Source organism: Papaver somniferum, chromosome 3, assembly GCF_003573695.1.
Source record: "Papaver somniferum cultivar HN1 chromosome 3, ASM357369v1, whole genome shotgun sequence".
In the NCBI taxonomy this organism is placed as follows: Eukaryota; Viridiplantae; Streptophyta; class Magnoliopsida; order Ranunculales; family Papaveraceae; genus Papaver; species Papaver somniferum.
The window spans coordinates 584,220-599,801 of NC_039360.1; positions in this window are offsets into that span (position 1 = coordinate 584,220).

Consider the following 15,582-nt stretch of genomic DNA (forward strand, 5'->3'; position numbering starts at 1 on the left):
GGAGAAGCTCTTATGAAACATCAGATCCAAGTCATCAAAGAAAAAACCAAATGGAATATAATCTTATTTTTATCACAATATATTGTTCCATATCGTAGATTTTAAATTTTATAATGTAGATACTTCAAACAACCTACTGTTTTTATTTGGTTTTGATATTTAGAAGGAATCAAAAAATTCTATTATTTTAAATCGACTACTTTTACCGTGTAATTACTATTTTCTGGATTCGACTATTTTTACTGTGTAACAACTAGTTTTTAAATTCGAGAAATTTTTTTAATTACTCATTATATATATTGAATAATTCTCTAAATTTTCTAAATATTATATTTCATTTGTTCTTAAAAAAAATGCAGTGATTCACCAATAAAATAGATGCTAGTCTTGTGTAAGCATGGATAACGGTTACAACTGATCCATCTTCTCCCGATAACCATGCAACCTTTTTTGGATCAATGTTTTTGAAAATTTTAATACGATAACCAATAACGAAATGGGTGGAACTAAATAATATCTTAAAAAAATGTTCAGTTACGTTAACACGGGGATGGATATTTTATCGCACTTCAGGTTGAAGTCAATGTTAACATTATTTGGATGGCGATGAGTAACGGGTGAGTTTCGGAACGAATCGGATGATTAGCGTTTTACTTAGAAGTTTGAGCTAAACATATCTAACTTGTTTTCCAGAAAATTGTAGTTGGATTAGAATATCATGAAGGGACAGACAAGGAATTTAAGCAAGATGGATGCTATGAACTTCGGAAATCAAGTCTTATACACTAATATCCCAATGGATAATTATATTTGAATGTAATATATGTCTTTATGTACTCTTAAAATGTTAATTAAGAGATGATACATTGTTTGAAAAGGTATTAAAATCTAAGCAAATTACATAATTCTAACCCATCAGTTGTGTTAATCGCTGGATCTATCTTTGGAGTATTACCGAGTGTATGTTCTTGGGTAAGCTCAACGAAATGCGTCCTTCATGATTAAGTGGCATTAATAATGTCTGAATGCTTTACTAGTTTTCCGGATGAAATATATTCTTCTAAATTCCTCTTGAGTAAGATAAAAATATGAATTAGTTTTGATTAGGTGGAAGAACAATAACTTAAGATCAAGTAAAGAAAAATAAGAACACGCACACTGGTTCAACTGACATTTATAAACCTCGACTTAAATAAAATTATTTTTGGTTACCAACATAAACTTACCGCCTTTTCAATGACACCAACACCGTTTAGTATGACATCCATAATTCTTCGATGAACATTAACAAACTATTGAGTTGTATAATTATTGCACACCTACTTCAAGAAGAAGTAACATCCAGAACATTGTGGTGTACTTCATCATGTTGAAGTGCAACATTAACCTAAGAAATGGTAATTTCTACATCTTCTCCTTGTAAATACAAGTCCCTACCTATAAATATATATTCTCAGAAATCTTAAGAGGAGATATAAATAATAAATGTTGTAATTTTGGTGTGTGTAGTTTGGTGTAGAGCAACTCGATTTATAGTATGCTAATTTTAAAGTAATGGTTACAAAATAGTTGTTGGAGAGTCGTTGTATTCAAAATGAAATTCAAGTCTTCGGAACACCAAATATATATATAAATTATTATTACTTGAAATATGGAAGTTGCGTTAGGACTACACTTAAATAAAAAAATAAAAAAAAGTACAACATTACTTAAATAAAAACAGAAACTAAAGCACAAAATTAAACAAATACTTGGATTTTAATAAACTGCCACATTTTCAATTTCATATCAAAGAAAGTACCACCGCTATAATGGTTTTAGAACTCAACAAAAATTTCGAATCATCTTAAGAAATGTAGGGATTGTTAAGAACCCAATACAGTAGGAGGGATTTTTCTATATAAGGAGGTGCAGAGCTTTAGAGTTATATTTGTAAGGATAATAAAGTAATTTCAACTATTTTTAACCTCTTCTACTGAGATATTGACCGGTTCCAACGAGATTGACTAATTCATGTGGGCCTTAATGAAATTTATAACAATTGTGGTACTTTCTATATTTCGAAAAAAAATCGGTGGCACTTTATTAAACCGGAAAACCAAAGTGTGACATTTTGTTAAGATTCCCATAAATATTCAAAACTGACTTACTTAACAAGTAAAATCTAGAAAGAACGATTGGGGGATATAAAAAACAATCGGGGGATATAGGAAAAAGAAAAAAACAGGATCCAAATATCAAATCAGGGTCACCCCTTATTTAAGTATTTTATGTAATTTCTAATCTACCCCTCACTAATCAGGATTAGTGATTAATAATAATTAGTAAAATCTTAAGATTTTTGATAAATGATTAGCGTGTGTTTTTATTTGTGTTTGGGTGAGAGTAGAAGGAGGGAAAGAAAATTTGAGAGGGAAATTATTTTGGTGAAAATGGAGGATGATTGTGAAGAGAGAATTGTTGATACTGAATCTTTAGTTCAACTACAACAAGGAGCATATCTTGAATCTTCAGCCAATGACAACAACTCACAATTGCAAGTTTTTGTGGAACCAACACCTTTGGAACATGAATTTTATGAGCATGAAGTGTTTCGTGAAGAACCAACCCAAGAGAGTAAACTAGCTCAACATATAAGCACTCCAAATACTCAGGTAAAGCTGCGAATAGGTTGAAAATTTGATTTTTTTTCTTAGAATCCACAATTGCTGCTGTTGTAACAGCTCGGTACCGGCATGGTTCAAAGTATGAATACCATGTCGGAACCTTGATATTCCCCATTTTGAAACTAAAACCGGCATACACAACCAAATTACTATGCCGGTAGAAAACTTATTTTTTACCTACCACAGAATATTCTACGGAATATGCTACCGGCATGGTTGAATTGTAAGGTTACCATGTCGTTACTGCATGAAAAACGTACAGGAAGCAGTGTATTCCGAAGCTAAATACTGGCATGTAAAATTATCTATAGTTCCACGCCGGAACTGTGTACCGGCGTGGAACCATAGATAACGAGCATGCCAGAACACCTGCCGACGCAGTTCAGTTTTAACGTTACCATGAGTGTTTTCATCCAAATACCGGCATGGTACATTAAGTATGTGCCACGCCGGAACCTCCTACCGGCGTGGTCAATTAGATTACGAGCATGCCGGAACCAGTATTTCCGACGTTGATTTGAAATATATTGAGAATGTCGGAAGCGTCTCAAAATTGGTTTTCAGTTCCGGTGCAGTTCGACTATGCCGGGACTATTATCGAGCATTCCAGAACTGCATACTAGCATAGTATTAAATTTTTCTTTTTTGGAACTAATGTATTTTCTTTTCCTTCGATCCTTAGGTTGTGAGATATATTGATCCAAAAAATGAAAAACTGCTCGGTCGGGATACGTCAGAATACTATAAAATGCCTCTGGTATGTTACCAAAGATTTCTTTTCACCTAGTATCTTGAATATAACCAATGGATTGCTTGTAATGAACCTTATAATCTCCCATTGTTGTCCTTATGTGGGGAATAAAAGATCCAAAGGAAGCAATTTCTTGGGATAAATAGATTGCTCTTAAGAATATGTGTGTGTTTATGAGGAATACCAAAGGTTCAAAAAGCCGTTTTGAGATGGTTTGCGAGAGAAGTGGGCAATAAAAGGAGAAGAATAGACACAAGAGAAAGGATTATGTATATCCAACGAAGACAAATAGAGTATGCAAGACTCATACGAGGAAGGATAATTTCCCCTTTAAGCTTGTATTCCGTTTAAATTACAAGAACAACGAATGGGATTGTGAGGTTTCGTTCGGCCATCATAACCACTGGGATCCGAAAGATTTTGTTTGTCACTCCCTAGTGCAAAGCTAAAACTTCATGAAATGGAGGATGTAAAGAGATTGACCAAAGCATTTATCGATCCGGTGTTTCATTTTTAGATACTCAACCACCGCATTTAGGTTGATGTCGTGTCGTTGCTCGATTTTTTGAGCAGTTCTTCCATTCGGGTTACCGTAATCGGGAATAAATTTGTTAAAAATCTTCAACCACATGGAATCCCGCGTGCTGTTATCTATAGTTGAAGGACGAGTTTAGGCATACCATGCTTGGGTGATTGCTAAATCTTCCTCGGAGTCGAACGATGCCATTTGTTGTACGTGGGATTAGGTACTATACTAATCTATTTATGAATGATTAGGGTTTCTAAGTTAATGCATATCCCCCAATTGTTTTTTTTGACCCCCAATCGTGCGTTCAAAATCTAACCTCCATAACTTAAAGCTAAGAACATACATAATTAGTATTTGTACCAGGGATGTTGTGTGATAGAGAAGGTTTGTTTGCACCCAACTTCAACGAAATGGTTTGTTGTTTAATGGGTCGGAATGCCTTGACAAACGATTTTGACAAAATCTTTTAACAAAATTTGTTAACCGTGTGATCCAATACATCTAATGGCCTATCTTATGAATGATGTGGCACTTAATAACTTGTTTGGCTTGAATAAAGAAAAATGTAAACATTGTTACGGGATTATGGGAAAGAAAATAAGTTGGGATTAAAACATGAGATCTCTCCAGAGGATTTAAATTATTGTGTTCTGGATATCAAATCTTGCATAATTTCGTTTTGTTGTAGTTAATGAGGTGTACTTGATATTCGAGATTCTTCAAGATATTCAAAAAGTTTAATTCCCACATAACTCGTTCGGAATTATTTCCATGATGGCAGTATACTTGTTTGAGAATTTTTTTATTGGTTGTGGTCTTTCTAAGTTGAGCTTTCGATTTCTGTTTATCTGGGACATTACCGATATTGGTTCCTCCACCAAAATACGATCCATGCACACTAAATTCTTTGGCAGTGGTTGGATTTACTTGTTTAAGAGGAATATCAAAAGGGATGCTAAACGAGTTTGTAAATTGATTTGCAAAAAGGAGTTTGAAGAAGTTGGTTTTAAGATGGAAATTGAGTATTTGGAGATTAAATTGAAAATATATTTGGTGTATTACTAGGATATTGGATGGACAAAGGACACGCATCTTCCTACGTATCTTCTTGACCCTATATTACGTTTTGAATGGCTTTAAGCATCTCGAATTCTTCTAATCTACCAATGTTTCTTGTTTTCCTTCCAAAATCCAGTTTGCGCCATTATGATATTAATGTAAACGACGCATAAGATATAAAAATGTATGTAAAAAAAAGGAGAAGATAACAGGTGTTGTGAACAAGTTTAGATAACATACTCGGTTATTAATCTAACTTCAGATTTGATTCTACAATTGCAAGACACTTACAAAATTTATCCACTCCTATCTTGACAATGCTAAATCTACCCTGAATTCCGGTTACAATATGATTATTTGGAACTTGACCACAAGCTTGTAAAAAGCTTTCAAAAAAAAGAAAGATCCTAAGTATACTCCACACAATTTTCTTTTTTCGCTATAACAAAATACGTAGTAACAAGATGCTTGTCTTCCAAAATGGTGTATTTCTTTCACTATTGAGTTTGCAACATTGTAGGTTGCGAAACTTTTTGTCTACAAAAAAGATGGACAAGAAAAACTGACTAAACTTATAAGTTGTGAAGATGATTAATTTGATGAGATTTGAGTGGAAGAAAAAAGGTTATAGGAAGTTGATTTGAAGTAATTTGAGAAGAAAAATTAGTTTTTTCTTATAGTCATTTTTGTCAACTTTTTAACATAAATATGTTGGGGTTCGATAATAGAGAAATTAGGACCATTAGTTATGATAATTTTTCTTTTATTAGAAGACTCATGTCGTCGAAATCTCATTTATGTTATTATTTTTCGTAGGCTTATCCAACCTTTTCTTAATATAACTTTTTCCTTCCAAAAAGAATTACAATAGTTGACGGTTACGAAACTAAGTTCTCATTGGGAGACACTTAGCTACGATGAGGAACAAATGCGTTCCACTTGCTTGGTTACTTGCCAAACCAAGTAATTTCGCCGCATTATAGCTATGCAAAGCACTACCATAATGTTTTTCGTGATAATCAAGATTTAGTCAAGCCAAAATCCTACCTAAGTATAATATAATTGTAATTATAAACATTACTTGTGCCTTTTGACAGTCAGTAGAATTAGTTTTGCGTGGGGCAACGTATTGAATACAGTCACCTGCTGTTTTTTATCTAAGATATTGAATATGCATTGCTGTTCCTTCAGCCATTGCTTTAAAGCTCCATGCGTTAGGGCCGGTCCTGGTAAACTTGTAGTGGTAAACCTAACTTTACAACAAAGAAGCATTCAAAGAAAGCAAGACTTAAGCCCTGTTTGGGATTGTTTTTTTTTATCAAAATCACTTTGTAACATACACTTTTTTTCAAGATTTATGTATTATGTTTGGCAAATTTTTTTCAAAGTGCTTTTAAAGAGAAGCACTTCCCTTTTAGGCATGCTTTTAAAAGATACTCACCACTAGCTTTCACAAGCTAGAAAAGCACAAGGACCAATTTGATTTAATTGGTTATCTATTTTAACCTTGCATTATAGTATAAAGACAAATTATACCCTAGAATTTTGTAAAATTATCGATAAATTTCTTACTTTTTATTCTTCTATTTTTTAATTTTTATTTTGAAATAATACTCTTTATCCAATAAAAATCAATTGTAATAATAATAATAATAATAATAATAATATTTTTAAGGAAACAATAATCGTAATTTTTTATCAAATTATAAAAATAACAATAAATAAAACTTCTTGTTTGTTAATAAATTTATAATAACAAATAAAATAATAAATAAATATTACTTATATTTTATTAAATATATTAAAATTTAGAAATTATAATTATATTGTATTTATAAAAACGTGTCTATTTTCGTCATTACTTACATTAATAGCACTTTGAAATACCAATTTACCAAACAGAATTAACAGTTTGTTAATTTCACAACCCATTTTAAATTATAGTTTACTGAACGTCATGACGCTTTATTTTCATAGCAACATAGCAACGCACAACATCGCATAATAAAAAAACATTTTTTATAGAACTCACCGCAATACCAAATTAGGTTTTAATTAACTGTTCATTTCTTACAAACCATTTCTTACAAACCATTAATGATACTTCTTTTTATAATCACCATCACCTCGGTTATGCATCGAATGTTCAACCATCCTTACATAGGCGCGAGAAAGGACCCAAGGAATGACTTCCCATTAATTTTGGACATCATCAGCACACGCTGGCGATAAGTTATGGATCATGTGGATTTAGAAGGAGGTAACCAAGTATCGTTGGGGCAATACACCACAACATATGGATGTATTCGTATGACTACAACCTTCGATCAACTACATCGAAACCTTCTACCACCATCAAAATTTCCCCGGACACTACCGTCTCCATCAAAAATGCAGTTTTTTTTGTGGAAAACATTGACCGAAAATCTTTTGACCTTCGCACCCAAAACCGTAGCCGCTCTTGCTCGACTACAACATCACCACTCGATGCTTCTCTGATTTGAAGAATGTTGTTTACATTTTACTCCAATGTATTGTCGATATAGATTCATGGTCTATCGATCCAAATGTAATGTCTGATTAATAGTTTAATACAATTCATGCTTGAAAAAAGAAGACTACGAATATAGGTCTATAGATATAGGTGGGAGGGACACATGTCCCTTCCTCTCATCATCTAGCTTTAACTGATCTAATGTGAACGTACAAGCTATTACTCGAGAATCGTGAACGCTTTCTCGTATTACTACTGCCATATATCCATATCTAAGTAATGTACTCTCGTGCACAGATTTGATTCATTTTTTCCAAGCATGATGTTACAGGGAGTACAGTTGACAGGTCTTGTCACGTCTGCTTCCATAAGAGATATACTAGGTTTATAAGGGCTAGAAAATAATTACAGTTCGTGGTTCATTTAGAATCACCCTTACTTATACAAATTTTTTTAGTAGGCCGAGACTTTAAACTTCCTTAAAATCGTTATTCACATCAGCTTTTAATGGGACCTCCTATTTCTTTCCCAGAGATGGGATCCACCGATTTTATGTGTGTGACGGTTTTGTCGTTGTTCAAAATTGTGGTTCATTTAGAATCACCCTTATACAAAAATTCTTAACAAATCGAAAATTTAACTCCATTAAAGCATTCATATTGGGCGAGTATAACCAAATTTTTGGTAAAAAAACCTGTTGGAACAATTGCTAAAGTATACCTCCAAAACAATCACAAAAAAACAAATAAAATTTGTTATGGCTGAGTCGCGGATTAGGTCGTTTTTTTTAAGACGTTTCGCGGCTCTGCCCAAGATTTTGCAAGCAGTTCTTCCATGTCACGTCGTCCCCAGGATAAAACAGCCGAGTTAAATATCTCTTTCACAATCACTCTTGCACCGTGAGGATTGTGATACTACTACACTTCATTCTTGCTCAGAAACTCTTTTAGAAAAATCAAGGATGCTCACACACTTATTTTTCTTTCTAGCCAAAATTCATTTTCTAATAAAACTCAAGAGACATAAAAATGAAAAACTCTCTCTATGAAAAAAGGTTTCAACAACTCTCAAAATTCTTTTCATCAAAATCTGATTTATAATAGTCAAAGAATTAAATAAGATTAAATGAAATGCATTATTAAGTTTGTAATTAGCATCATTAACCAATTCAAAAAAAAAAACGGTTTTTGACATTCAAAACAGAATTAATTTATTCTTTAAAGGAAGAATAAATGTCACAATAAAACCATTTAAATGAGACACTAATTTATTGGAAATTAATAATGTTTTTAAAACATATATTCCCAACAATCCCCCACTTGTATTTTTCAAAACATTGAGCAAGAACGTACAGAGTTGTGCATAAGAAAAGGTGTCTCGCGACTTGAACCTTTACGTAGTGTTAATAGACTCTCTTAAAATATGAACAATGAGTGAACATAAGTCTTGAACTCTAGGAGATAAAAAGATTGCTTAACACACACGACTATACTAGTGTAAAGTCTAAAGCCAGCACATTACGGCCATGTGCTTGTATCCCAGTTTTAATGAATGATTTAAAGAACTGCCCATATTCTCATAGAAAGCGGCCACACTTTCACATTCATATAGGTGAGTTTATCAAGAGCTCTCCTGAAAGTACCCCACTCAAAATAGAGATATAAACATCATTAAGAATTTAAAATTTAAGAAATTAAAAATTAAACTCAACCTCTACTTGCTTCAGGATATCATGCCATGGGATGAATTCTTCAAAAGCATGATTGTCGCATCTACATATCATCCATGACTTCGTCTAGCCCTTTTGAACCTATTTCTAGGTTGGTTATCCATCATAGATGACTCAATTTCAATGGGCATCAACCTCATCCCATAAGATGTATTCACACCTTCTTATTAATCCTTTCGTCAAAGGATTAACGAATACTCTTTTCAGAGACTATATAATCCATTCTCATAATATCAACTCTTATAGTTGTCGTCACATTCTCAATTCTTGCAATAGCCGCGGTACTATCACATTGGATTAATATGTACGTTCCTCTATCTATTAGAGGATCGAATCGCTCCATCCCTTAAAGGATTCATCTGAAAGGATGTCCAATCAGCTTCGCAATATCCTTAAAGGATTACGGTAACCATTTAGATGATATATTTCTAGGCGTAAGATGTATTTGAAACACCTCATAACCTTCTTAATATTTTACCAATTTTCCATACTAGGATTGGTAAATCTGAATATAAAACCCCCACTATGGAAGCAATATATTACACCCCCACTACGAAAAATACTTACATATATACATAGTCAATCACGTAGCAAAGAAGCATACTGATCTATCATACTCATATCTAGTGCACTCACACACAATATCAAAAGCATTGGCACTGAACCAAATGAGTGAAAACTAATTTACAGTCAGATTATATATATTTCTATCTCTTTTAAAATTCTATTTTCATTAAAATGAAATAGATTCAAATAAAGAAAAATTTCATTTCAGAAACATGCACATGTTCACTCAAGTTCTTCATGTGAAATAGTAAACTAAGCATGTTCCCAATTTCATTTTCATTCTATCTTTCTATAAGTTAAAACACAGATTCACCAAACCATTTATGCATACAAAACAAAAAGTATTGTGCATTTCACTTTCATCAATTCTGAAATCATTCAAACTAATCAAGTAAACAATTTTTTTTTAATTGCTTCAAAGTTGTTTCAGAATATATATGATGATCACTTATATATCCAACTTATGTGCATCCTATTCTGGTAGAAACTTCAAAGTTTTTCATTCTTGGTCTACATAGATTTTCATCTTTAACTTGCGCAAAAGTATATATTTTTACTTATGACTATAACAAATCATACATCGTAAAAACAATATCAAAAGAACTAGCATGAATGCAAGTATCAACGATTTTCTGTTTTCTTGTCTAAAGATAATAGGTTCACGAACTTATTTTTCCAAAGATTAAATTTTTAAAGAACAAAGTTACTTTCTATGAGAAGTTATCTTTCAAATTATAAGCAACAAAATATTCATAACTAAAATTTAGTCTCACTATGTATGCTTTTCTAGGTTCATTCTTAATGAATTACTTGTCACCTTCATTTTTTTAGTTCCTCTAATTCAAATCAAATATGTTAAAACATAGGATATGGAACCCCCACTATTTTTTTGACTCAAACAAGAATTTCAAAACAATATCAAAAGACTCCAAGAGTTGTGAAAACTAATGAACCAATGATTTAAACCCAAAATATTTTGCACAAAATAGTGAATCAAAATTCAAACAATTTTTGTGAAAACAACATTGCCTAATTAACTACTCAAAAGATCATATTTGATATCAAGAAAAGTTACTCGAAGCATCTTTATAAAATTCTCAAATATTTTTTTTTTCACCCAATATCATGGCAAGTTACGTAAGATTTCAAAGTGTACATGCTTTTATGAGTTAGGTAAGATTACATACATGTTACTCAAAAAATTCACCAAGTTTATAAGAAAATATAACATGCTCACATTCGTTACTAACTCATTGATTTCTTAAAAGCATGACAAAATCTCAAATTTCAAATATTCAAAATTCAATTCATGTTATGATAAAATTGTAATATAATATTCAAACATTTTATCCATAACATATTATTTGTAGTAGTGCAATGATCAAATTCAACAAATTTCTAATATCAATCTTGTTTATAACAATATATGCGGAAACTAAATTTTTTCTCATTTCGGAAGTATGAAATATTTAACAAGATTGTTCTACCCAAAGTAAACTTTGAGATCGTACCAAGACCGAAAATCCTAGTGATGTGAGTATATCTCACCACCACTTCTTTCAAACAATTTGGTTCAAATATTGAACCATAACCTATCAAAATGGATATGGTGTAAACCAACATATATCAACCTCTCACCGTATCCATAATTCACATTAACTTAGCTTGAAAAGCGTTGTTAATAATATTTGATATCCTTGCAAATTTTTGCAAGAATAGCAAATAAACTCATAATCAATATTATGTTCATTTCATGGTGAGAGTTGATATTCACATTAGTTTTGACTAGGTTTCTAATTATTCCGGTTTTTGGTTCGTATAAAATTCCATCTCATAAGTTCCAAACTTACATGAGTCACATGTTTATTGTCATACACAATAATTCTCAATAACTTGTTTCCTTAAAATTTATTCTAAGATTGAACATCAATTCATTCAATTTAGAATACCATTATTTGATCACTACAATAACTACAAATAGTTCAACAAACATACCTCAATTTCTTTTAAAGCTCAATTGGTTATAACCCATTGTCCATTCTTTGCACCAACAAAGGAATCAGCAAATCCGTTGCTCCAAGCATCGATTAATCTTCCGCAATTTTTATTTCATTGGAAAACAAAAACTTGTTCAAGTAAGTGAATTTGCACCTGTCACAACCACTTACATATGAGCATTTGAAATCAAAAAATAAGTAATTTATGCACTTACATAATTACTTAAAAATCGATCAAAATATAGTACTCCAAGTTTCTCTTTAGTGTCAAACAAAGATTTAAAGTTATCTAGTTATAAAATCGTACATATAATTATAACTTTCTACTAAGCAATTATCAAACATATATGGTGCATTAGTTTGATTTCTAACAATAATCTTTCTTTTCATTGCCAAAACGATAACATAAAGAAATAAAAATCCAAACATATTTTTAATGTAATTTATTACATTTCTCCAATCTCAAATATCATATCTCCTATTTTAGATAGACATACACAACGATTTTGAAATGACCACATTTCTCAATCTAAAAATCCAAATGGAAAACTTCAAATTGGGTTTCGAAGCTTAGTTCCTGATCTATGAGTTTCATGTTACACTATTTCAAAATATCCACACAAAGATTAGCAAAAACGGATTTAATTAGCAATAAATTTCTTCCCGGCAGAATTTTTCATATACGTTTTTTTAGTATTCTAAAATACTTTAAAATTACTTTTAGTTCTTCAAAAATTCTGAATTTCGGCGTGGGTAATCCTCATGATGTATAGTTTATCTAGTAAAAATTTCTAGAACCAATTCATTGTCATGTAGGAGATAAAAATTCATTTTCGTGGGTTATCATCAACAACATTTTCAATGCTAAAAATTCATGAATAGAGATATCAAACATTTTACAATCCTAGTCCATAACATAAAATTAACTTTAGGTATCAGGTTATCTAAAATCTCAATCATCATTTACAATCGTCAAATAAAAATTATACTGATTATAATTCTATAAAACGAAATAAAACAATGATACTTATCGCGTTAAAGCAATTGTTTTCCTTTGATTCGAATGGCAGAATAAAACGTCTTAAAACTGTTGGAACAATTGCTGAAGTATGCCTGCAAAACAATCACAAAAAAACAAATAAAATTTGTTATGGCTGAGTCGCGGACTAGGTTGCTTTCTTTAAGACGTTTCGCGGTTCTGCCCAAGATTATGCAAGCAGTTCTTCCATGTCGCGTCGTCCCCAGGATAAAACAGCCGAGTTAAATATCTCTTTCACAATCACTCTTGCACCGTGAGGATTGTGATACTACTACACTTCATTCTTGCTCAGAAACTCTTTTAGAAAAATCAAGGATGCTCACACACTTATTTTTCTTTCTAGCCAAAATTCATTTTCTAATAAAACTCAAGAGACATAAAAATGAAAAACTCTCTCTATGAAAAAAGGTTTCAACAACTCTCAAAATTCTTTTCATCAAAATCTGATTTATAATAGTCAAAGAATTAAATAAGATTAAATGAAATGCATTAATAAGTTTGTAATTAGCATCATTAACCAATTCAAAAAAAAAACGGTTTTTGACATTCAAAACAGAATTAATTTATTCTTTAAAGGAAGAATAAATGTCACAATAAAACCACTTAAATGAGACACTAATTTATTGGAAATTAATAATGTTTTTAAAACATATATTCTCAACAAAACCAGACACAATGGGACGGAGCATCGACTAAATCCAGACCATCGATTAAATCCCAGATTATATTTGGTCCGGAACCAAAACTAAACCCAAATATAGTCGAGCGATGGTATAGTTCGCGCCCCACCACCAGGCGATTATATAATCTACGTCCCATACCAGGCGTATGTATAGTCCCCGCCCCACGCCAGGCGTACGTAAAGTCCCCGCTCCATGATGTAGTTTTGAAAGTGGTAGTAAAGTTCGTTCAACTCGGATTGTGTAAAGGTTTGAGTTAAGAACTAAGAATAAAAATACTAAAAATATATTCACAAGGTTGTCACGAATATCGAGAGAGACTGAGACTCAGGATTCCACCAAATTTCATTCATGCGACTCAAATAATAATTCCAATCAATTATAGTTCAAATAATAAAAATATGGACTCTTGTTCTTTGCCAAAAATAGATTTTTGAAAAGAAATGACTGTAAATCAAAAGCATGATGTATCAAAAATACATAGACCAAGCATACACCATCAAACGAAATCACACCCATTCAATAAAAATCATAAATCGATTAAAAATCAATGCAAATAGTCATAAAAGAATTATTAGAATTACCACATGCGTAAAATAGGGCTTCCTCCATCATCCCAGTGTTGGGGTTTAGCTCATCATATTAATCACTTGCTCAAAATACATGTTTATAGCTCAAAAGTTGATTAAAAGAGAGTAAATCAATTGAACAGAGAAATCGCAACAGAAATAACTGTTGCAAAGGCGCTGTTAAACTGTTACAAAAACATCAATATCTGATAAGTGTTGTTCAAACCGCTGCTGCGACCGACTTCTGTTCGTCCAAAACACTGTTGAAGAACGACTGTGGTTGTGAGTCTGTTCTTCACGTTCTTCAGCTCCTTCTCCTGAAACAGCAGCAGCAGAACCCGTGGTTGGAAGTTGATTGTTCTTGCTTCTCTGAGGTTCTAAACTTCTCCTAACTCTTCGTCCCCCTTCTCGGGACCCTAAGCAACATATTTATACACAAAAGGGTCATCGAATCTCTCCCAAATCGCATCGAAATCTCCTCTTTCCTTCCTTGGTAGTCACGGCAATAATTCCTTCCCAAATTTGTTTCACGCGTTTCTGAGCTCTCCCGATTATACCAAACTCTTCCTTAGTTAGAATATGTATCTTTGGAACGAATTTCTTGCCTTTAATCCCTCTGAATTTCCAAATTCGAACCCATGAAGCCGTGTTTCCTTATTTGACTTTGATTCCAATTTCCGGCCATTCCAGCCCAATTCGATTGATCCAATTGCTTCTAGTTAACTTGTATAACCATGATAAGTCCAGCCCAATCAATTTCCGGTGTTTAATCTCCCTAAAACAGCTCCAACAATCGGATCAAAATTCAACAGCGATATGCATGGCCTTTCCCGCCAATTTTCTAATTCAAACGTGAAGAAGAGGATGTCCCCTTATCCTGTGTTGTTCTCCCTTTAGCAGATGCCTGGAAATAGGTCACCCCTTAGTAATTAGGTTGCCCCTTATCCAAAATCGAGGGTCCGTATAGTGATTTTTCTAGGACATTTTCCGCACTTTTTCGGGGTTTCTCCGAGGTATTTCTGGGGTACTTCCGGTACACTTCTGGGGCGCTTCCGGTACACTTTCAACGGAGGTCCAAACGCCGAATTTTCAGCTAATTTCGCCGCAAAACCTTATTCTTCTAAAAACACCTACAAATAAATAAAATAACCAAATAAGTACAAAATTGAGCACTAACACTATATACAATTGAGCTATATTAGACACATAAATGCGTCTATCACTCCACATCAGACGTACGTAAAGTCTCCGCCCCAAATATTTTTTTTATTTTTTTTTGATTTTGTATGGGGCGGGCATTATACCTCCACCCCATTATATGTTTTTGAACTCTTTGTAGTGGGGCGCGGGCTTTATACCTCCGCCCCACTTTTTTTTTTCTTTTTTTTTTTCAAAATCTCCCCCCATCGGGCGAACGTATAACCCACGCCTCAACCAGGCGAATGTATAGTGTACGCTCGATCAAATTTAGTCTTCCACCCGTAGCGTCATACACCAGACTA